Source organism: Monomorium pharaonis, chromosome 1 (assembly GCF_013373865.1).
Source record: "Monomorium pharaonis isolate MP-MQ-018 chromosome 1, ASM1337386v2, whole genome shotgun sequence".
Classification (NCBI taxonomy): Eukaryota; Metazoa; Arthropoda; class Insecta; order Hymenoptera; family Formicidae; genus Monomorium; species Monomorium pharaonis.
Window position 1 is genome coordinate 11,216,779 of NC_050467.1, and position 23,800 is coordinate 11,240,578.

Below are 23,800 nucleotides of genomic sequence, written 5' to 3' on the forward strand. Positions count from 1 at the left end.
CAGAACAAGTCGGATATGCAATTCCGTGTGTGGCCGACAATCACAAACACTAATTACAAACAAAAAATCCAAACGCGAAAACAAACCTTCAAAGTAGATTGCCTTTAATATCGCTGCGTTGTAAAAATTTCCAATTGGGCTGATTTGTGCTATGCTAGGACAACTCAGATGTGTAATTCTGTGCGTGTATATTTGTGTGTATGTATATTTTTGTGCAAGTAACTGCCCAGCTGTATTTCGTTCTATATGCCTGTGTATGCGCGCGCGTGTATATGTGTGTGTGCGCCCGCTGGTCTGTCCGCACGCACGCACGCACGCATGCACGTACACACGCAAACACACACAAACACACACATGTATGTAGTATAAACTCAGCATAATTTTTCTTTTCTTTTAAATAAAAATTTCGTTGATAACTTTCCGCATATGCGTGATCGAGCAAACTAAGTGAGCGAACGAAATGCTAAACATCACGCATTCCAGTTGTTTTATCCTATTTTGTCTTTCCTTCAGTTTTTTAATTTAAAATCAAATTAAGAATAAATTTTTTTATTCGGCAAAAAGCTGATAGAAATTTAAATTATTCGTATAATTTTAATTAATTTAATTAATTTTAATTAAGGATTCATTTTCCCTTTCTAAAAAAGGTGTGCCAAGTGAGTGAATTTCGTTCGTATCGATGCCTTGAGGCCTCTTTTCCGCGACGCTGATTGGTTCTCTCGCTTGTCTCGCTTCGCGTTGCAAGAGTAGCTGTCAGTGCAATTGAATTTTGACAGCTGTAAAGTTTATCCGAACAAAATTACCTTTTTTAAAAAAAGGTAAAAAAAGGCGCCAAATGTGCGCTCCTAAAAAAAACTATTATATTAGGTAAATTGTCTTACTGTCCTATTGTTTTATTATCTTCTCTACACAAATAATGATATAAAGTAAATGCGCCAATTATAAAAATATTTATACAAAATTTATTTATTATAATTTTTTATTAAAATATTTAATAATAAACGGACTTGATGATCAAATAATTGAATAATTAAAATCAACTAACAAGATTATAGTGAAGCAAAAACTTGGCGTGGTAATGTTACGCCGTACGTAACGTTACGAAAATTTCGTAAAAACAAAAATTAAAAAGCATTAAAAGCCGAATCCATTCATATACAATAACATATGGGTTCCACCATTCAATTACTTTCAAAACGCGATTATACTCTCGTGCTATGGGCGCCGCGCTAGAAATAGTGTTGCGTTATTTCTTTAGTCGTGTCACTTCAATAACTGCCTCTCCTGCGTATATTTTAATATTGGAACAAAAACGGATTAATCTTAATGACATAAAGTGTATTAGACGATATAAAGCATAAAATGAATATATACAGGGTGTCCCAGATCAACCGAAAAAGCCGGTAGGTATGTATTTTTTATCAAAAACTGAGTCAAAAATGTCAATAGCAAAATGTTAAAGGATCAATAGTTTTTAAATAATGAGCCTTTAAAACTTTCCAACCACAGGCCGCGAAGCTCGCGCCGTCAGGCGCGGCGCAACCAAGCGGCCGGCCGGACGCTTTGACAAGTACCGCTAAATGGCACGGTGCCAAACGAGTATTACATCATACAAATCTGTGAAATCTCTATTAACATCTATTACTGTATTCTTAAATCAAGTCCTATTTAATTGACAACAAGTAATATCAATAACAAGTTGCAAAGTCGATAAAACACTATTTACATCAATAAAAAGTATGTGTTCTGAAATACGTTTTATGTATAAATAAATTAATAAATAAAATCAATATTAATTAAATTATCTAATCAAATAATATTAAAAATATCAGTCAACAAACATTTCTAAAACTTTTTTTCAAAAAGTTCTGTCACAAACAATATTAAAAAACATTTACATTTAAAATTCGCGTTGATGTAAATACATATTTTAAAAAACTTTTTCAAAAATATTTATTTACATCAAACCCGAATTTTAAATGTAAATGTTTTTTAATATTGTTTGTGACAGAACTTTTTGAAAAGAATTTTTGAAAATGTTATAATTGGCGCATTTTCTTCATATCATTAGTTTTGTAGCGAAAAAGCTTAATATTCTCATTTTGTAGTATCAAATCTAAATTGTTTTATACAAAAATAGATTTTTGAGAACCTTTGCGCGTGTAACCTTGGCGCTTTTTTATACCTTTCTTTTAAAAAGGTAATTTTATCGTGATTTTTCTCATTTTGTAGTGTCAGGTATGTATCTCATTTCTTTTTATAATATATATGGAGATCCTTAAGACAATTTTAAAGTCCGTATCAAATTTAAAATTGAGATTGAGATGATCTTGTCGATGTCATTCAAAGTCAAGTCCATATCGTAATCATGTTTTCTTCTTAATATTCTACAAACTTTGACTAAAACGTTTTTACCTCGGTGAACGTAGTACATCCACCACTAGAAAAATTTTGGACATAATTTTCTGCTAATTATCTGCTAATTTTTACTCTAGTTCCGAATTTTTTGCTTCTACCCGTTCACAAGAAATTAGAACAAAAGTGGGAGTTTGCATAATGCTGGCACGCCAACTAATAAAAAAAATATATAAATAAAAAAAAATATATCAAAACTTTCTCATTTTATATTTTAAAATACTGTAAACATATTAAAAATATTGAACAGTTATCAAAGTACCGGTACTCAGAACCGTTATACTGTAACGGTATAAGAGAAAATAGTTAAAAATAAGAAGCTAACCATACACGACAAACTTAAAAGTACTTCTTCGATCAAATACTCGCATAATGTACAATAAAAATTTTAAACTTGCAAAATAACTTAAAAATCCTTAAATTTCACAAAAATACAAGAATAAAGTACCCTTAAAAAATTAGTTGCTGCATCGACGTTGGTATCAAAATAATTGTCTATTTATCTGTTTTTAAAATATCTTGGTTTAGAATTTTTTGTTCAATATTTAACTTATGTAACTCAATTGTTAAAGTAACGAGGTTAACGCACTCACAAGAATAAAATATCATAAAAAAATTAATTGCTGCACGGACTTTGGTATCAAAATAATTGTCTATTTACCTGCTCTTAAGATATCATGGTCTTGAATTTTTGGTCTGTTTGTCAGCATCTCCAAACTTAACAATCGAGTTAAATAGTTGAGCAAAAAATACATAAGTTAAATACTGAGCAAAAAATTCGTGATCAGAATATTTTAAGAACAGATAAATAGACGTTTTCATTTTCATACCAAAGTCGATGCAGTAATTAATTTTTCTAAGGTACTTTACTATTGTGTTCGCATCAGCACCCCCACCTTAAAAATTTACACAAATTGTTACACAAATTGAGTTACAAAAATTTTAAGTAAAAATTCGGAACCAGCATATTTTAAGAGCAGATAAAAAGACAATCATTTTGATACCAAAGTCAATGCAGTAATTAATTTTTTAAGATACTTTACTCTTGTGAGCGCACAGCCGCAACTTAACAATTAAGTTACACGAATTAAATATTAAGTAAAAAATTCGGGACTATGTCTATACATATATGTATGTACGTATATGTATACATATAAACATGTATACACCTACATACCATATGCACGTGTATTTTCTCTCCCCCCCCCCCCTCTCTCTCTCTCTCTCTCTCTCTCTCTCTCTCTCTCTCTCTCTCTCTCTCTCTCTCTCTCTCTCTCTCTCAATTTGATAATAAAACTCTTTTTAGTACACAATAAATACAATTTATTTACATATGCAGCCAACAATTCGCGGTTAACAATTTTCCATGATAAAATTTCTTACGTCTTTCTCTTTAAAATTCAAATAATAAATATAATAATAGTATTATAATCTCATCCAATAGCTTGTTCTTTCTTAAAGCAGTCTCTTGGTTTAAACGGCTAAAAAAAGATATTCTTTGACGATTTTTTTCAAAGAAAAAGTAACAACAAAACTTTTTTATCTTTTAGGTATATTTTAGTACACATTTGCAGAGTAGAAAATAATTTTTATAATTATAAATTTCTTGCAAAATGGCGAAGTTATCAGCATATTTTTTTGGCAACTTTTTGCAAAAGGAAAAAAGCAACAAAGCTTTCTAATTTTTTAGACATATTTTAAATACACATTTAAAAAGTACACAAAATTTTTTCTTTATAAAATTATCATAAAATAGTAGAGTTATCAGCTGACCATTGAAGCGTCTCAAATTGACGGGCGTAATAAAGCCCGTAGTTCTTGTCTGAAACAAAGAAACCAAAGTTATTTTTAATTCACATATATTTTTATCGTAAACTAAAGAAACCCAGAAAAGTTTTTTTAAACAATTTTTATCACATAAACAAATCAATTTTTTTTCAAAATCTTCACTTTTCCGTTCAATCTCGATGATCTTTACGATTTTAAACTTTTTTTTAGATTTTTTCAGTTTATCGCCGATAAAAATATGCGTAAAAATAATTTTGGTTTTTTTATTTCAGACAAAAACTACGGACTCCATCACGTCCGCCAATTTGAGATTCCATCGACGAGGCGCTTCAATGGTCTGTTGATAACCCCGCCATTTTGCAACAATTTTATAATTATAAAAATTGTTTTCTACTCTTCAAATGTGTACTAAAATATACCCAAAAGATAAAAAAGCTTCGTTGTTTCCGGATTTCCTCATCCGACCTGGTAACCAACCTATATGTAAGCCGCGATCAAGCGAAATATAAAATGTAGCAAAATAATAAGATCGCGCAACGCCGAGCGCGACAATGAAAAACGAGCGCAACGGCCCAATTAGAGCCGGATAAGCGGAATCGGACGTAGCAGCCTTGCCGAGTAGCAGGTACGTTAATCGGCAAGGATGCATCTTAATCCAAAAAACTGAGATAAAAAGGAAAAGACCGACGCCAAGACGGGCTCAGTCATAATCAATCTGTCGCGTATAATACTGTTGTAAAATTGATCATTCATGTGAAGTTAATCTGTGAAATAAAGTATCTGTATTACCCAAAACGTGAATGCCTTATTAAAACTCCCCTTGGGAACGCGCAACCAAATAAACCGAGTGGCAGAGGTTGAGAACAACGATCAATTCATTCAACACAATTATAAGCAATAACAAAAGGCCAGTGGGGCAAGAACCCGGGCGGGGTTCTTGCCCCATAGACCCCTACATGCACGGAGAGGCATAACAAAACTTTATTTTAATAAATATTTGTCTTTACAACTTGTATTTTTAAAGAGAAAAAAGTACGAACGATGGGAATCGAACCCGTGTTGATAGTGTAATAATCGCGCACTCACTGCCCGAGCTACGCCTTTTCGCAAATTGATGTTACAAAATCCGGTATATAAAGCGCCACAATTTTTTGAAAATAATTTTCAAAAACAATGGGTTTTCAAAAACAATATATTAATTGCAAAAACAAATTCCAGTCAGTTTTATTTTGACATCGTTGCCTTTTTATTATTAACATTCATTAATTGTTAATTACTTAATCCTTTTTTATATAATCCTTTCTTTGATAAACTATTGATAAATTAAGCAGTTAATAATTTTTAATACTTACAATTATTTTAATTCATAAAGGATACTAACCCTATACTAATCTTATGGAAAATGGTTCCCGGTAGAATTGATTAAAATTATAGTTATCCTCCTTGATGTCCTGAACAAAAATCTCAATGGCCACAACGCTCTAAAATCTGTAGTTTTTGAGCCATAAAGGCTCAAACTATTGATATATGGTCTCTATGGTAATGAGCGCAGCTTATTTGTTATACGGTCTGCGTACCAGATCGGATAGCCATTTTCCATAAGATTAGTTATACTTTCAAAAACAATATGATTTAAAACTTACAGATCTAAATCGTATCTTTTGCAGTAGGTTGCTAAAAAGCTTATAAAAAATTATTATAAACATTATAATATTATAATAATAACCTGTAATACCTAAAACATCAAGCTACAATTTCCAATATTTATTTGTTTACAAATCAGTTTGCATTATTTGAGAAATAAAATAATAATTAAAATGTAGGTATACAAATCAACAACTCTTCTCTAATATGCATCATGCTCATTTATAGTGCTATAAATTAATCAATAATAAAAATGTTTTCTACATTGAAACAATAATAAAAACAAATCAATAATTTCGAAAATTGTTAAATATAAATCTAATAAAAGAAAATACACGCAACATTGCTTTTCATAAAGTTACAAAATCGTACAAAAAAAAGATGAATAGCTATTATTTTATCATATACAGACCATTAATTATTATAATATACCACTAATAAGCTTATTTTAGTATTCAGATGTAAATTTTTTTTTTTATATATTTCTATCATTAATATGATAAAAATATTTTAAAAAATACACTTTCAAAAAAATTTAAGTAACCATATAACGCACCTGTGAAACCATAAAAACTTGTTTAAAATTTTTAAAAAATTTCTTAAGCCTAATTTCTACTCTACATAAGATGCACAACGCAGGTCGTTCAAAACAACAGAAACGTTAATAGTATTATTGACGCTTTCGATTGACTGTCATATACGCAATTATAATTTACGTTTGTTCTGTATCTTATATAAAATGGCTTTTATATAGTTTCAAAAACACGATGCCTCGAAAAGAAAAATCAATAAATATTAAAATTAAAGGTTTATTCTACTTTGAGTTAAAATTTTTTGGGTACAGTTCCGAAAAGCGCAAATCTTCGATCGCGCTGAAATTTTAACCAAAGCTTACCCTTAATTAGAGAAAAAAGTCCCTGAAAGGATTTTTGGCGACAAAACCTCGTTTACCTCCCAGCCCCCTTTAAAGTTTTTATAGTTCTCACTAAATATCTCCGAAAATATTGATTTTAGAAAAAAAAGTTTGAAACAAAAAATGAAACTCATAAAAAGCTCTACAAAAAAAATTATATACATTTTTTACGTAAACCTATTATTTTGGCTGTTATGTCATTGCTGCAACGTTATTATAATATTATTCACTAACATAGTACCGTTTCCAAGTATGTAGCTTTTAACGTTGTATACAACATTATTGGTTTCGTTCAGAAAACACAAGTGATCAGTGAGCGGTCAGTGATTATTGGTCCTTACTGTTAAATCTCCAAATTTAAACCAATTATATTACTCAACTGTTGTACAACGGTAGTGTTTTCTAAACGTAGCCATTATGACCAAACTTTGGCTTCAATTTGGAGGTTTCGGTAATATTAAAATAACATTTGCAAAAATGTTAAAATAACATTGCGAAAATGTTGAAATAACATAATTATGTAAAAAAAATTAAATTTACGTTGTTTCTCAACAAGCATGGTTATCCTACCATAGTCGCATTTGACATTGCTTAACTTCTGCAAACAGAAAAATGGTCACTCATCCAACCACTGCGACGTTGCTCGACTTCAAAAACTCTACGCAACCTAACACTTCGTGATGATCCATGAACACTTGATGCTCATAAATATATATTTGTTATAGATCAGTTTAATAGATGTCAGAAAAATAAAACTTTTAATTAAATAATTGTTTTTTCAAATGAGCTAGTTCTCAATCACTAAATTCTTTTACTTTTTAAAAAATATATTTATAAATAAATATAAATTTACAGTTTTTTTTTTACTGATTTTTACTGATTTTTTACTGATTATACAAAATAACATGTGGAATAACATGTTTTTCTCTGTTTTTCTGCTAAAGCTAAAACTATATAATTATAAAATATTAATAGAAAATATTAATTTGTAGTTATTTTTTTAATTTCTACAAAAAATAATATTTATATAAAACAATAAAAAATCCTACAAATTTTTACTTTCAGTAAATATTTTTAAATATTCATAGAAATTTTTTCCGCCAGGGCGTTATTCATAACATTAAATTAATAACAAAATTAGTGTAATATTATTAATTATATAAACGTTGCAATACAAAACACAATGCAAACATATGATTAGTAGTCGATATTCAACAGACAAACAGATTCTTAGACCAAAGAACCAAAATGATATTTTTAAAAACACGCAAAGACGTAATTATTTTGATCAATATATGCGCATGTAACACATAAATATAAACACGTTCGAGCAAAATATAAAAATCAAATAATTAATATGATAACATAATTCGTATTATAAACACATAAAAAGTAATTTAATTTATGTCTGTAAAATTATTAGAAATATTTAGATAATATTAAATATTTTAACAATAATTATAGAATTATGTTATAACATTTAATAACACATGTGCCTAATGTTTTTAGAATATTTTTGTAATATTAGAACAGTAATATTATTAAATAATATTAAAAAAATGTTTATCAGACGTTATGTCATAACGTTTAATAACATTTAAAAACATTAATAAATATTTTTAAAATATTTTAATAATATTAGGATAACAATATTATCACGTAATATTTTTAAAATGTTTATCAAACGTTACGTCATAACGTTTAATAACATTTAAATAACATCTAATAAATGTTTTTAATATATTTTAATAATATTAAGACAGCAATATTATTAAGTAATATTAAAAAAATATTTATAAAATATTAAGTTATAATGTTAAAAAAATTTCTCTAAAATTAATATTTCAAAAACGTCGATCAATGTTTCTTGCTTACTGGGTCCTATTCAACACGTTCATTTCCGCAATAGTCACTGGTGACCAATATTAATTCCGTTTACATTGTACTTCATCAATATTGCTGATCATAATTAATAATATAATTGCATATATTTGTAAATGTGTTTAGTAATTAATAAATAAAAAACAGTTAGTAAAGAAATAATTCAAATAATACATTGAAAAAAAGATTGCCAATTAAAATCTGCACTGAATATATTATAAGTGTGCAAAAAATTTATTTAAGCTAATGTTAAACACGTTGCATCGCAAATGCAAACAAAATTATGTACGTTGAGTACAAATGATTTGACTCACAATTTGAGTCCTCTTTAGTACAATAATATAAGATCATAAAAATATCTGCGGTTGTAGTTTGTATCTTTTTCTAATAATGTAAAAAATGGATGTCTAAAGTGTAAAAAATCTTCCTCATAGTTAAATAATTACAAACATAAAAAAAGTAATAGAGCCAATAACATATGTAATTGCTGTCAACTACATAAAATACTCAATATAATAATATTTACTGTTAATGCAAGTACAATGTTGATACTGCAATATCATATATTATTGTATTGAATCTGTGGTTGGCAGCCCGCAATTATATATCTTATTGAATATATTGCATTTTTTTCAGTGTATAAAAAATAATAATCCAACCAAACATTGAAAGAACATAGCAGGATAACCATGTGTGCACAGAAAAAGATTTCTTCAGATTTAACCCTTGGAGAAACACAGGGTCAATTTGACCCTTACCTCGAATTTAATCATAAATATCTTGAAAGCATTTTGAAAATTGACGGGCCTGAGGCCTTCTACCTGTAATTTAAGGTTCTAACCGTATGTTAAGATGCTCCTTTTGTACAGCGCAACACCTAATAGGTGTTGGGCATTATTCAAAGTCGGTGCAGGGTCATTCTGACCCTGTTGTGTACTAAACGTCAGTTTTTCAATAGTGAGCACGACGACATATAGTTTGCAGCCACGTATTCATATCTTAGTACGTGTCGAGCAAAAATATTTCGATGGCAACAGTTCTTCTGAGGAGGATAATGTGTCAGTACAGTCAAACACTGACACATCGTATTCAGATTATAGTGAAGCCGTTGCCGACGATAAATAAGTTAACTTTTATCACAAGTCATTTAAATAATGAAGTATTCACATATATGTAATAAGAAATAAATTTTTCTAAAATTTTTTCACAAAAATGTTTGATTTTTTTTACCTTAAAAACCACTTTCATTACCTAACAAAATAAATATCTTTTTTTAAGGTACACTAAAGTACAATTTTTTTTATTCTACTACATTTCAAGAATATACACGTAAATTTTTAGCCAAAAATATTAAAAAAGTAAAAAATACAATTTTTTTCGTAAATTACGTTTTTTTTTTTTAAAAAAAATAATTTTTTTGTGAATTTTTTTAAATATGTAAATAATTCCAACAGCACTTTTTATTTATATAAATTAATTTAATAATGTTTCAAGTACATCTAGAAATTTTTTCAAGCTGATTGCACTCGTCAATTTAAAATGGTGGACGATGAAAGTATATGTAGGATCAGATTGACCCACAGTGTTCTTCGTGATAAAAAAAAATAGGTGTGTTCTCCAAGGGTTAATAAAGTTTTGTTCGACTATTCCAAAGCATATATTTCTTTGGTTTTAATAAATTTTAAACAGATTTCTTTAAATTTAATAAAATTTATCAGAAACAAAGAAATATATGCTTTGAAATAGTCTAACAAAACGGTTTATTAAATTTAAAGAAATCTTTCTCTCTGTGTGTGCTCGCACGGATCTGATTGATATTTTTACAAAAATTTGGAATTGATGTGAGAGTAAGTTTCTTTAAGTATCTGAAAAATAATTTTTATGGGAATTATGGGGAAAAAAAATAAAAAAGATTTTTTTCTCGAAAATAGCTAAACCAATTTTGATGAAAAAAAATACGTTATGGGTTTCAGCCTCACAATGTTATAAAAAAATCACGGGGTTTTTTAAAACACAGATTAAAAAATTTTTTAATAAAATTTAGATGGGGTACTATCACCATTCTTTGTAGAAAAAATGTATGACTATCCCTTAGTATAACGTATTTCAGTTTCAAAATAATCGAAAAGGTACTACATACTTAAATAAATAAAAGAGAATCATCGCATCACGTACAGTTTTCTAGGTGCGACCTGCTTATCGTTATTCGCTTTTCACCTTCATGATGTTTAATTTTGATGAGTCCCTATAATTTTTATTCATCAGGATACATTTGTTGTAAGACGATTTACAAACGATATATTATTAGAGCCAATAATTACTATTGCGAAACGCATCATCTTTTAAAAGACGTTGCAAGAAGCACCTCTTTTGAAAGACACACAAGAATTTGACGCGCTCACGGAAGTCCCAAGCAACTTCCGTGAGCTTACAACATCACGATACGGAACCGCTCGGAAGCAGTTCCGTATCGCCCTAAAAATAAGGCCCTGCACAATTGAACCACAAGGCTACCGCGTTCGTGTTAAAACGCTTAGCCTCGCGGAAGCCACCGATCCCGGTCACTGGCCCCAAAATTACGCCACAAAACCATCGAATATAAACGCGACCACGCCGTAACCGAGCGGAGAGTAGCAACAACACGCGCACAACGTCAGTACGTCGATTTACGTCACGCTTATCGCGAGTGTCACATAACACCGAACACGCAGCACAGCTGATTGTAATCGGACTGACACTAATAAAGACCGAAAGAAGAGCAAGCTAGAAGCCGCCTTTTTCAATCAACCTACGAGCTGAATCCTCTCCCCTTCGAGTCTTAATCCCTAAGGCAGGCGAATCTCAGAACTATTTCAGGAAGAACTCCTGTTTAGAGCAAACGTTCACAACAAAATTAGTGGTAGCGGTGGGATATCAAAAAGCTGAAAAGGAACAAGGAACCATCGAAACCAAAGATTCGAAGGAAGCATAATCCTGCGAGAAGAATACTGTAAGACAAGCTGAGGCAACACCATTGTGTTACCAGTGCGCGAGTGGAAAATCTGTGCCAACGCGTCACTACTACTGTGCTAAGTGCCCTTGAGAAACGAGCATCTCTACCAGGAAAAGGAACGGCTGAACAGCAATCTGGAGGTGGATCACGGACAAGGGACAACAACGAGACAACAACAAGTCTACTAGAGTGACCGCGCATACACCATCACACCGTCGTTCATCCCAGACCATCCAGCGAGCTGAGCTACAACAACTCGACATGCGAAACTTGCTCCTAATGTAAGTCAACAATTGTAGAATATTTCCTTGCGTAATTATTGTAATATCCTAAGCGAAGGGCAACGCCACTATACGGAAACACAGCAACTCCGAAAGAGTAAAAAATAATATCACGTTCAAAAACGTTAAACGCGAAGGCTATCCGCGAAGAATTGTTCACTTACCAAATTTGCGCGCCGAAAAGAAATAAATAATACTAAGGTTTACTGTATGAAGCTTTAGTCACGCAACCGCGATAAGACGCTTAGCCGTGCGTAATCCGACTCCACCGATAACACTCGGGAGATGACCACGAGACACACAGCATGCGAGCTGCACACTGTCTCGAATATTAAAAATAAATAATTAATTAATGTCCCATACCGGGAACAGCCCGCGAAACGAAGGCTAGCGAGCCACGGGAGATTTAATAAATTCTCCGGAGCAAGAGGCAGTAGGCCTAGTGGAAACCGCGTTACGCGAGATACGAGACGCGACACAACGCGCACTATGTAATATAGGCGAACGCGAAACACACGTCGTCACCGCACGGCGGACACACACGAGTTTAGCTTGATAAGCGCTGAACGTAATACGACGCGTGACTTAAACGGACAAAACCGGACCGATTACCGACTAACATGCAGTCCAACAACCATTGCACTCTCCCGCCGAAACATCCAAAAATATACCGCGAAATGAAGTCAATGCGGAAATATTACGACTTCATAATTCTCTGCACGAGGAAAACGACCGTGCAGAAGAACGACCGGCACCAAGGATAAATCCAAACCTTCCGTCACGAGAAACCATGCTACTTCATGACGTAATGCACGAACTACGCGACCTAAAATTCCAATTGGATCTAAGTAGAAGAAAACCGGGTTATCAGCGAAAGACAGAAGCACCCTTGAGACCCCAAAACTTTCACGCCCTAGATTTGTCATACGCACGATCAAATAACGATATCAGAAACCAGCACGGATCGACAGTAAATTTTTTAAGCTTAAAAGAAGCGCAAAATATAATACTGGACATCGACGGCACACAGCAAAACCGCATCCGCGAATTTATTAGCGCCGGTACATACGCGATGAAGAATATACACTCAGCCAATGAGCATACCCTGTTGGAAGCCATCATCTGTACCAAATTTAAAAGGAAGGCCATGATAGACTTCTACATGCGCGATGTCTATAGCTTCGAACAACTAAAAAGAGAGCTCGAAGTATTTATCCAAACAAAGCACCGCACATCTGCAACAAAAGTTTAACTCTTTGAAACAGAATCCTGCGGAAAGCGCGCAAGAATTTGAACGGCGAGTGGAACTCTACGAGTCCATAGAAGAGGACAAGAATCATACCGACCAACAGTGAGCCATCCTGGAAGATATTAAGGAGCAGGCCCTGTACAATTATCAGATCGGTTTGCATAAAGATATCAAACTTCTGGTACGCGTCCAGCGATACAGAACACTGCAGGACGCAATAGCCGGCGCAAGCGCCGAAAAAAAAGTAAAAGAGCCTAACCAAAACCGGAAGGAAGACCCTCGCACCGCCTCCCAAGTACGCACGAAATACACTACAATGCGGAAAGTGCGGTAAGAATGGACACGACGGACGAGAATGCCGCAGCCGATACGCCAACCGGTCCGAGTTACCGCGACCGGAGGGACGACCTCGCGTAAACATGGTGGAATTATACTGCGACCATTGTAGAAAGACAGGAACCCACACCCGGAAGTGTTGGTCCCTTCACGAACGAAAGAAAAGGGACGATAACCACGGGAGTGAAAAATCTAAACTTACGAAAAAGGCAGAAAACAGCAAGCGAGCGAGCAAAAAAGTAAAGATGATTAAGCATACCGAGACAGCAAGCAGTGATGAGAGCTCGAGCGATGACGCAAGTTCCACGCGCACAGCTGATGCATATCGTGTGACACACGTCAAGCATGCACGGGACAGCGACACTGGCCTCGATATGATCACACTGCCCGTACGCGAAGCGGAGCGGGGCAAGATCGAATTTCTGTTCGACACTGGCTCATCTCACTAATAAAATTGAAAACGTTGAAAGGGCAAACCAAAATCCGCGACAAACACATCAATTTGACCGGAATAACCGGGCACTCTATTACGACACTAGAAAGAACGTCCGTGAACGTGAGTATGCATAACAGGAAAATCAAACATCCTATGTATGTCATACGGGACAATGCCCCAATAGAATACGAGGGCATATTGGGAGTTGATTTCACACGAAAAAATAACGTCACCTGTGACTACGGGACCAAGACGATACGACTCGGGGACACTGATTTCAAACTATATCCGTACCGCCGAGTTACTCTGCAGCCACGGAGCGAGACGATAGTGCAAGTCATGGCAAGTATAAACACACTAGGAGTCACCAACTCCGAGGAGACGACACCGGGAGTATTTCTAGGCAGCTGTCTAGTAGAACCCAAAAATCACACGTGCCCGATAAGTATTATAAATACGAACGACGAAAAAGTCGACCTACAATTACCTCGTATTGAGATTGAAGAAATAAACATAAATAACGCACCGAACCAAAATACATATAACGAACGTAATCCGAGACGCATGAAAACATGTGATACTGCTACCTGGCGCAGAGCATATAATTAAACTATTTCGATTGGAACACTTAAACAAGGAAGAAAAGAAAGCCATTCTAACACTATGCGAAGAGTTCAGCGACGTCTTCTATCTGGAAGGAGATAAACTCACGCACACTACTCTCGTGAAACACGAGATACACACCAGAACAGAGTCGGCGAGCGTGAATGTACGACCATACAGACTACCCTAGTCATTTACGGGCCGAGCCTGAAGCATTACAAACAGCTGGCCGCTGTGTTGACACGGCTAAGAGATAGTAACTTGAAACTCCAGCCGGAGAAGTGCGAGTTCATGCGCAAGAACTACCTGGGCCATGTAATTACTGAGGACGGAATTCTACCCAATCCCAAAAAATTGGACGCTGTGAAGAAATTTCCCAACCCCACGAAAATAAAAGACGTGCAAGCGTTTATCGGACTAGCGGAGTACTATTAGAAATTCATCGATAATTTTTCTAAACTAGCAAAGTCGTCTTTTTTAATCAACCTACGAGCAAAATCCTCTCCCCTTCGGATTCTAACCCCTAAGGCAGGCGAATCCCAGAACCATTTCGGAAAGAACTCCCGTTCAGAGCAAACGCTCACAACACATTTCTATTTGTCTTACATCCTCAATCCTCGCGATCATATTCAATGACGGAAATGGTATTACTTTGCTGAAACATTTCACTAAAGATCAACTGCTTTGAAGAGTAAGCCCCAGATGCGCACAGTGTAAAACGGACACTATTACCAATCAAATTCTATAAATTAAGTTATATAAGAAAAGATGAAGGATGTAGGACAAATAGAAATGTATCCTAAGAAATATAAATTCTAGGAACTCATCAAAATTAAACATCATAAATGGTACGAATAATGATTGATAAGCGGGCCGCATCTGAAAAACTGTATGTAGTGCATTGAATCTCTTTTATTTATTTAACCCTTTAAGACGTAAATTTAGTACTTTATTCATTGAGATGGTTCAGTATATTTCAGCTTTAAAAAAAATTTGACCAATATCATTTCTTACGTAAAATTTTGTTTTTTCAGAATTTGTCGTTCAATTTTCAAAAAGTTAAATCCGAAAATATTATTGCTTATTTTTTTGAAAAAACAATTCTTCACTAAAAAAATTTTTTTTAATCAAAATTTTCATATCGAAATAGTTTAAGTATTACCTTAGAAAGTGTAAATTTTGCGTTTATGGACCCTAAACTTTAAAATACGTAAAGGATTATTTTAAAATTAAAGATAGCGACATCTAAAATAACAATCTGCAGCTGAGAAAGTTAGAATATTGTTTAATTTTAATCAAAAAAAAGAATGAAATGATCAAAAATAAATCTGTAGTGATCAAAATTGTTTCTAAAAGGTTTTTGAAGTCGCTGATTGTAAATCCGATGTCAGAATCACAAAATTCAAAATGGTGGATAACGAATCACAATGGCAAAAATTTAATAAATTTAGATTCGCAAAATATCGACAAATATTTAATAGTTATTTTCGTACCATGTAGGCGCAGCCAGCCCTCGGGTCGCGCGATCACTCAAGGGCGTAAAGTTGTACGCCCACGGTGCAAACATTATTTTTCATTATAGTAGGCGTAAAGTACGCCACTAATTTAGACTACTATTTGAAATTATATCACTGTTAGCATATGTTTGAATGGATAGGAGAAAAGCGGTAAAGATGGTGAAGGATGGAGGGGGTCCAGGGGCGCAGCCCCTGGTGGGGCCGCAGGAGGCTAAGCCCCCGCCAAGGGGTTTGGGGGAGGCGAAGCCCCCCAATCAAAAAAATAACTTATAAATAATCAATAAAAGAAAATAAATAATTAAATAAAATAAACTTTGATAAATATAAATAAATGAGAATATAGATAATTAAGTCAAAATAAATATAACTTTATTTGCGTAAATAAATTTAAAAGAAAAAACATTTCTTTATTACATTTCTTTCGATAGCAAAAATTATATATTTTTTTAACTTACATTGTATTTATAACTTTTATTCTAATAACAAAATTACACGTTATTAACAAAAAATAACTGTTGTATTTAGCTGAATTTTATGTTACTTTAAATTTATATAAAGAGTAATCGATTTATATATAGATTAACCAATTGCTGTTTGTTGTCAAGTATGGTCGTATCAGCATTGCTAACATTTAGTTTGTTTTGCTGGAACATCGTTAAAGTCATTGTCTTTTTGAACTGTGTTTTCAATACAATCGGCAATTTTTCTTTATTTCTTTCAATAGAACAATCTATGTAACCCTCAGCGACCGTCGTAGATTTCCAGCTACCGTGTTTTAGATCCGTAATTTATTTTGTAGTAGTTACAAGGTGGTGTAATTGCGTGAAATCCTACTTTACGCCTAGTAAGCGTGAAATTTTACTTTACGCCTAGTAGGCGTAAAATCCTATTTTGCACTCGCAAAACAGGACGTAAAGTGCGTACTTTACGCCTACTATGACGAAAAAAATTTATTGTTATATTGTTTGTAAAAAAATATGTATTTATCTTACTTATGGAATATTTTAAAGCAGGCAGAACACTGATAGACATTGCAGTCAATACACATTTTTTGTTTTTGAGGAGTTTTTGAGGAACATTTTAAAAAGTTGGAACAATTTTTCTTTGCTTCTATAATTTGAGCTTTGTCTTATTTCCAATTTCACAATATTTTTTAGGTTAAGCGAGTTAATATCAAAATAAATAAAAAAATACATTATAAAAATTACTAACAATAAGTTCTTTATAGTATCATATTTCACTAAATGATTAAGACTAAATCCTATAGAACATTAAAAACCTGTTGTATAAAAATGTTCCAAATTCAATCAGCCATCTTAGATCCGCCATTTTGAGTTTTGCAATTTTAACATCAGATTTGTAATCAACAATCCTCAAAACCCCATGGTCCCAATTACAAGTCAATTTTATTAAAAAATCTGCGAATGCGATCCGCCATTTTGAATCCGCCATTTTTAATTTTGTAATTTTGACATCGAATTTGCAATCAGCGACTTCAAAAACCCTTGAATTAATTTTGATCACTACAGATCTATTTTCGATCATTTCTTTCTTTGTTTCTGTTGAAATTGAACAGTATTCTAAAAACCGGTATTCATAGTCGGGTCTTATATTTAAGATCATCTTAAATACTGTCTTAAGATGCCATCAACCAATCACAGAGCCGTATTAGCATCTTAAGACATTCCTTGAGACGATCTTGAAATAAGATTTGACTATGAATACCGGCCTAAATTTTCCAGTTATAAACTGCCATTTTGGATGCCGTCATCTTTAATTTTTAAATAGTCGGACATGTATTTTAAAGTTTAGAGTCCATGGGCGCGAAATTTACACTTCTTAAGATTATGCTTAAACTATTTCGATATAAGTTCAATTAAAAAATTTTTTTTTGTAAAAAACTAATTTTTTTTAAATAGCAATAATATTTTTCGAAGCAAGAGCAAAATGTCGAAAATGAGACAACCTTACTGGCTTTTGTTAACAAATTATATACATCTACTTGATTAAGGGCGTTTTGTACTGCCAAATAAATTATATGACCAGCACAAATAACTTTGACCTGAACGTGTAGTATAAGGTTTATAGCTAATACAATATTTCTCGCATTAACATTTTTACTACAGCAATTATTATATCTTCAACAACATATTGCGAAATAACATTTCATAAACTGTCTGCAAAATTTTCAATTGTATGACGTTCTTCAAGCACTTTAGTACAGAGATTAATAATATGCGGTATCTAGTCTTTATCAATAAAATGTGCATTGAAATTTGTAATCTTCTTGAGCTCTAGAAGTCCAGCAATCTGTGTCGAGAGTAACATACTGCCTTTCAGTTAGTTGTACTTCAATTTTGGTTTTTATTTCACTCTCAAACATACGAAGGCGGCAAAATATCGTTAGACTACAAGAACAATCATAGTTTGGTTCCAGTTCTTTCATAAATTTTCTAAATGCAGAACTAGATATAAAATCATACGATAATCTGCAAGATGCAACTAACTTTGTTAAGGCTCTTGTAATTACTTCAGCACGTTCTTTTCTGAAGAATACAGATTTTGAACAAACTGTTGCTACACGAGCCCGTTTTCTTGGTGTTGTATTGTGTACTGTCATTTTGAGTTGGACACCCAAGTTGTGATATATCAAGTTTTTCTGATTCTTCTTGTGCTACTCTAAAAATCACATGAAATTTTATTATCTTATGTATATATCTTTCAAATAATATTTTACAATTTCAGCTGATGTTAGATAAAATTTATATACGTAGCTATAATTATATTCTTAAAAAAATATTTTTAAAAAGTTATAGGGAAAAATTTAAATATCTTTCAATGGAAATAGTTGAGTTGCCAGCAATTAAAGTAATTGATAGACTATTAGAATGACCAATCTAATATTTTTTTATATAATTAATAACACAACGTTTCGGCCACAACGTTAAATATCTTTACTTAAAAACAGCTATTATTTAAAATCAATGGAATAGATATAAACAAATTTTGGTTGCAACATTTTGATTTAAATTGAATGTTATTCTAAAAAATATATAAAATAAAAGATTTTATTTGATTTGTAAATAATTTTTTCAAATTGCTGATTTCGTTAATTTTTTTAATTTTCACACCTTATATGTCTTAAACACATAGTTCATAAAATCACGAAGATTATAAAAAAAAAGTTTTTAATTTTTGGCCAAAAACAAACCCTAGAATGTTTCTTAACTAATATATACATACATATGTACGTGCTTTATTTAATTAGTAAAAGATATATATATATATATATATATATATATTTTATAATTACTCTGCACTTTCTTCAAATGGACGTTTTCTTCTAATGATTGACGTACGACTAATTGAATATTTGTTAAATGTTCAATCAATGATGACATAGATCCATGTATTCGCAATACATCACAAATTTCACACGTTGCTGATTGTACATTTTCACTTTTTTTGCGACCATAATGCGATCACACTCAACTTTTCATTATATTTTAATTATCTTATTACTTTCAATACAATATTTTAAAAAATTATATTAAAATATAAAAATAATTAAAAATTATTAAAAATTATAAAATATAAAAATAATAACATTAATTTTTATAATTTCGTTTGTGTGTGTAAAGGAATCCTTTGAAATTCAAAATAGTTGAAAAAATGAGGTCAATAGACATTCGTCGCGGTAATTAATGTGATTATAATTTGATCTTTAGTTTATTACTTTAATTCATCTCCAAACGTTTCGGCTATGGATTTTAGCCATCCTTAATGTGTACATTATTAATAAAAGAATTGTACATACATACTTATAACTTCATCTTTGTCCTGTGGTAAGTAACTAATGAGATATGATTCCAAACAAGTTGAATGTCTGTATTGAAAAAAAAAATTACTACTATGTCTCACCTATTAATTAAGTTTATGACGTATAGAATCAGTATTAATTTTGTTATAACATTAAATATTAAAAAAATTAATCTTACCACAGGACAACCAATCGTTTTTTTTACGACGGTTATTAGCACTGTCATTTTAATGTGTCACGCTTAATAAAAAACATTGCCAGTATTGATACATTCATACACAAGTCACATTCACAAATTATATAAGTATTGTCAAGATTACAATCTTATAAGTCTTATGTAAAAGGTTCCTTTAATATACTATAATTATTTTTGTTATTTTTGATTAAAACGATAAACTTCCTAGCAATTTAGCTCCGGTCAGTGCTGCATTGTTTTTGAAGTTATTCAATGTGTATCTAACGGTAAACTGATAACGTCCTATCCTACTGTCTGTTATGTGCTGTTTACATGAATGGAGTCTTTTTCAAGTATTCTGTTTGTGTTGAGAATTCGTCTTATTAATTATTTCATTGTAAGTGCGGTCTAAGTATTCTGTATCCATTTGGTAATAGAGTTTGTTATTTAAACTTTTAATATAAACCATTTCAGATATTAATCTTTTATTAATGTTTCTTTCCACATCCAAATTTTTACGTCTTTCCATTCAAATTCATGATTGTAATTCATCTTATGTTCAGTGATAACAGATTGTGTGTTAGTATTACGATTAATATGATTTTTGTTTTTGCTGATTCGAGTCTTTAATTGTCTACCTGTTTGATCAACATAAGATGCACCACAATTTTTGCAATTAATTTTATGCACATTTTTTGTGTTAAAATCAGTAGTGGGTCTTTATAAACTTTAATTTTGTTCAGCTTGTTAGTAAAGAAACCCATTTTTCCATTAGTATTCTTTAACATTTTTCTAAACTTTTCCGATATGTTTCTGACTGAAAGGAACTGTAAACCATTTTGTTTTTTCGTCTAAATGTGAATCTTGCTAAGATTGGGATTTTGTTTGTTTCAATGTGTTTTCTATTAAATTTTTTATTCTTTTTTAAATTATATTAAAAATGAACTTGATTAGATAATTGTTATCTTCCAAATTTTTAATAATTAATTCAAAATTTTTCTGGTAAAATTCTGATAAAATTGCGACAAAAAAAACATCCTATCAACCAAACACATTATCATACCTTTTGGGGGGAGGAGGGAATGGAATGAGTAAAAAAGAAATTTAAAATCTGCCCAAAAATGTTGATTTTTTATATCAATCAAAGATTAGTCTGTTGTTGCTTTTAATAACAGTAACGTCAAGAAAATTAATTTCGTTTCTACTTTTTTCCATTGTAAATTGTAACGCGGGGTGGATTGAGTTAAACTTTTTAAGAATGTTATCAATCTCTAAATAGGTAATACTGTGATTATGTCATCAACATATTTGTAATATACCAGAACTTTAAAACCTAACGTGGTCACTCCATTCTCCAAATCCTGCATCACAATGTCAGCTCGGAGAAAGTGGGGAGCCCATAGCAATTCTAAAAAACTGCTTATAAATTTGCTTATAAATCAAATATGAAAAAATGGACCAAAGAACAAATCTGATGGCATTCAAAAATTCATCATCCGGAAGGTCACGATCTTTCTTTATGTTCCCATCTATTTAATATATACTTCTAATGGCTAAATCTATCAGAATATTCATAAATAATAAAACTACGTCTAGTGATATAAGAAACATTTCTTTCTCAATTACTTTATTGTTAAGACTATTGACCAATTCAAAACTGTTGCCAATGTGGCTTTTTGCCTTAGAAATATTCCCAGAAATTAACTCGTGGAAAAATGTAGCCAAGAGATATGTAGGACTGTCTATGCATGAAACTATTATTCTAAAAGGGCAATTCTCTTTGTGAACCTTTGGAAGTCCACAGGCTTTTGGGAGACTACCATCACTGTTATATAATTTTCTCTGCTTATTTTCTGTGATGTATCCCACATCCTTCCATCTACCAAGGAGTTTTCTCACTTTTTTGTCATTGTTTTAGATTTAGTTAAATCTTTATGTCTTTGCGAGTATGTTTCTTTGTTATTAAGCATGTTATTAATTTTGGATTTGTATGTGTCTTTGTCTAACTCTACAGTGATGTTCTTTTTGTCTGTTCTCATTATAATAATGTTAGAACTGTTGTTTAAAAACTGTCCCGTTTTTTAATGTAAAATATTAACTAGTTTATTAGTTTGATTGGTAGTTAGTCAGTTTGGTAGCTTTCTTAATAAGTATGATGAATCTACTTGTAATGTTGTTTTGTCTTTAGCTCCTTTAAATTGTTTTCTGTTTTTTATAAAATCAGTATTTTCATTGTAGCATGGTAATTCAAAATTATCTCCTAATTGTGAAAAGTTTATAATTTCATCTGGAATTACTTTTGTTGATAAGTTAATAAACCATCTTTCTTTAATTGTTGTTAATAATAAGTTGTTTACTTTGTTTTCAAGTTCAGTTGACTTTAAACAAATAGTTGTTTTATTCGAGTTATTACGTAAAAGTGTTTTTATCTGAGACATCTGTAAGTAACGTATGTTTTTTGTTGTCCCAGTATTTTAGCAGTATTTTAATTAATTGCAAGAATTGTGATGCATCCTATGTTGGTCAAATGGCTAGATAATTAAAGACTCGAATCAACAAACACAAAAATCATATTAATTGTAACACTAGCATCCGATCATTGTCCTGTGGTAAGATTAATTTTATAACTAATTTTAATGTTATAAATAACTTTTATAACTAAATTTAATGTTATAATTAACTAAATTTAATGTTATAACAAAATTAATACTGACCCTGTACGTCATAAACTTAATTAATAGGTGAGACATAGTGGTTTTTCTCAATATGGTCATTCAACTTGTTTGGAATCATATCCCATTAGTTACTTACTACAGGACAAAGACGAAGTTATAAGTATATATGTACAATTCTTTTATTAATAATATACACACTGAAGATGGCTAAATCCATAGCTGAAACGTTTGGAGATAAGTTAAAGCAATAAACTAGAGCTCAAACCATAATCACAGCGCATTAATTACCGCGGCGAATTCCTATTAACCTCATTTCTCCAACTATTTTAAATATTAATTTTATGAAAAATGAAACAACAAATCATAAAAATAAATTCATTCATTTATATCAAGAATTTTACGTTAATGGTTGTGAAATATTGATTAGTAATTTTCTTTACTATTAATAATAGTCAAATATAATTAATTAAAAAACAATAAAACAAAAACTTATTCGTTGTTTCGAACTCCGCGTAGAACACACATCAGAGTTTATCTTCATAAAAAACTTTATTACTAGAACGTACAGTGTCAACTGTTAAAGATTTACCGATTATACGATATACACACTACACACAAGCTAGTATTGTTACTGTTGTAGACAACAGTGAACAGTAGATGTATATGTAAATGTGTATACGCTAGTAAAAGAGGAAAATTCTCGAAAAACTCGGCCAAACATCAAAGCCGTTCACGTGTCAGTCTCACTGCCAGTCTTACCTCATGCGCTTCACGCGGGAGCGTCCCAGATGCGCACAGTAATAAACGGACACAGCAGGCTGAGTGAAACGGACACAGTAACAAATGGACACAGACCAAACGGACTTACCACGTGGGTTACGACTTTTCAGGGCACCCCTACCGACGGGATAGGGCGGAAGAGGGGGGGGGGGCAAAGCTCCCCCCTGCACTCCTCGTGTGTGTGTGTGTGTGTGTGTGTGTGTGTGTGTGTGTGCGCGCGTGTGTGCGTGTGTGCGTGTGTGTGCGTGTGTGTGTGTGTGTGTGTGTGTGTGTGTGTGTGTGTGTGTGTGTGTGT

General features: G+C 32.0%; 1 protein-coding gene and 1 long non-coding RNA gene across 6 annotated transcripts in view; both read right to left on the reverse strand.

Annotated features, from left to right (window-relative positions):
• The window catches only part of LOC105839336 (transcription factor IIIB 90 kDa subunit), a 168,189-nt gene that overhangs the window by 37,081 nt on the left and 107,308 nt on the right, over positions 1 to 23,800 (reverse strand). The gene's annotated exons all lie outside the window — the stretch shown is intronic.
• On the reverse strand, positions 17,159 to 23,705 carry LOC105839337. Of its 5 annotated transcripts, XR_003625464.2 has the most exons (4): positions 20,054 to 23,705; positions 19,792 to 19,941; positions 18,563 to 18,734; positions 17,159 to 18,463 (listed from the first exon to the last, which is right to left on the reverse strand). It is a non-coding gene; the product is annotated as an uncharacterized LOC105839337 (long non-coding RNA). The 5 variants fall into 5 exon arrangements; XR_004965211.1 differs by having other exon boundaries at positions 17,159 to 18,734; positions 19,877 to 19,941; XR_004965212.1 differs by having other exon boundaries at positions 17,159 to 18,734; positions 19,873 to 19,941.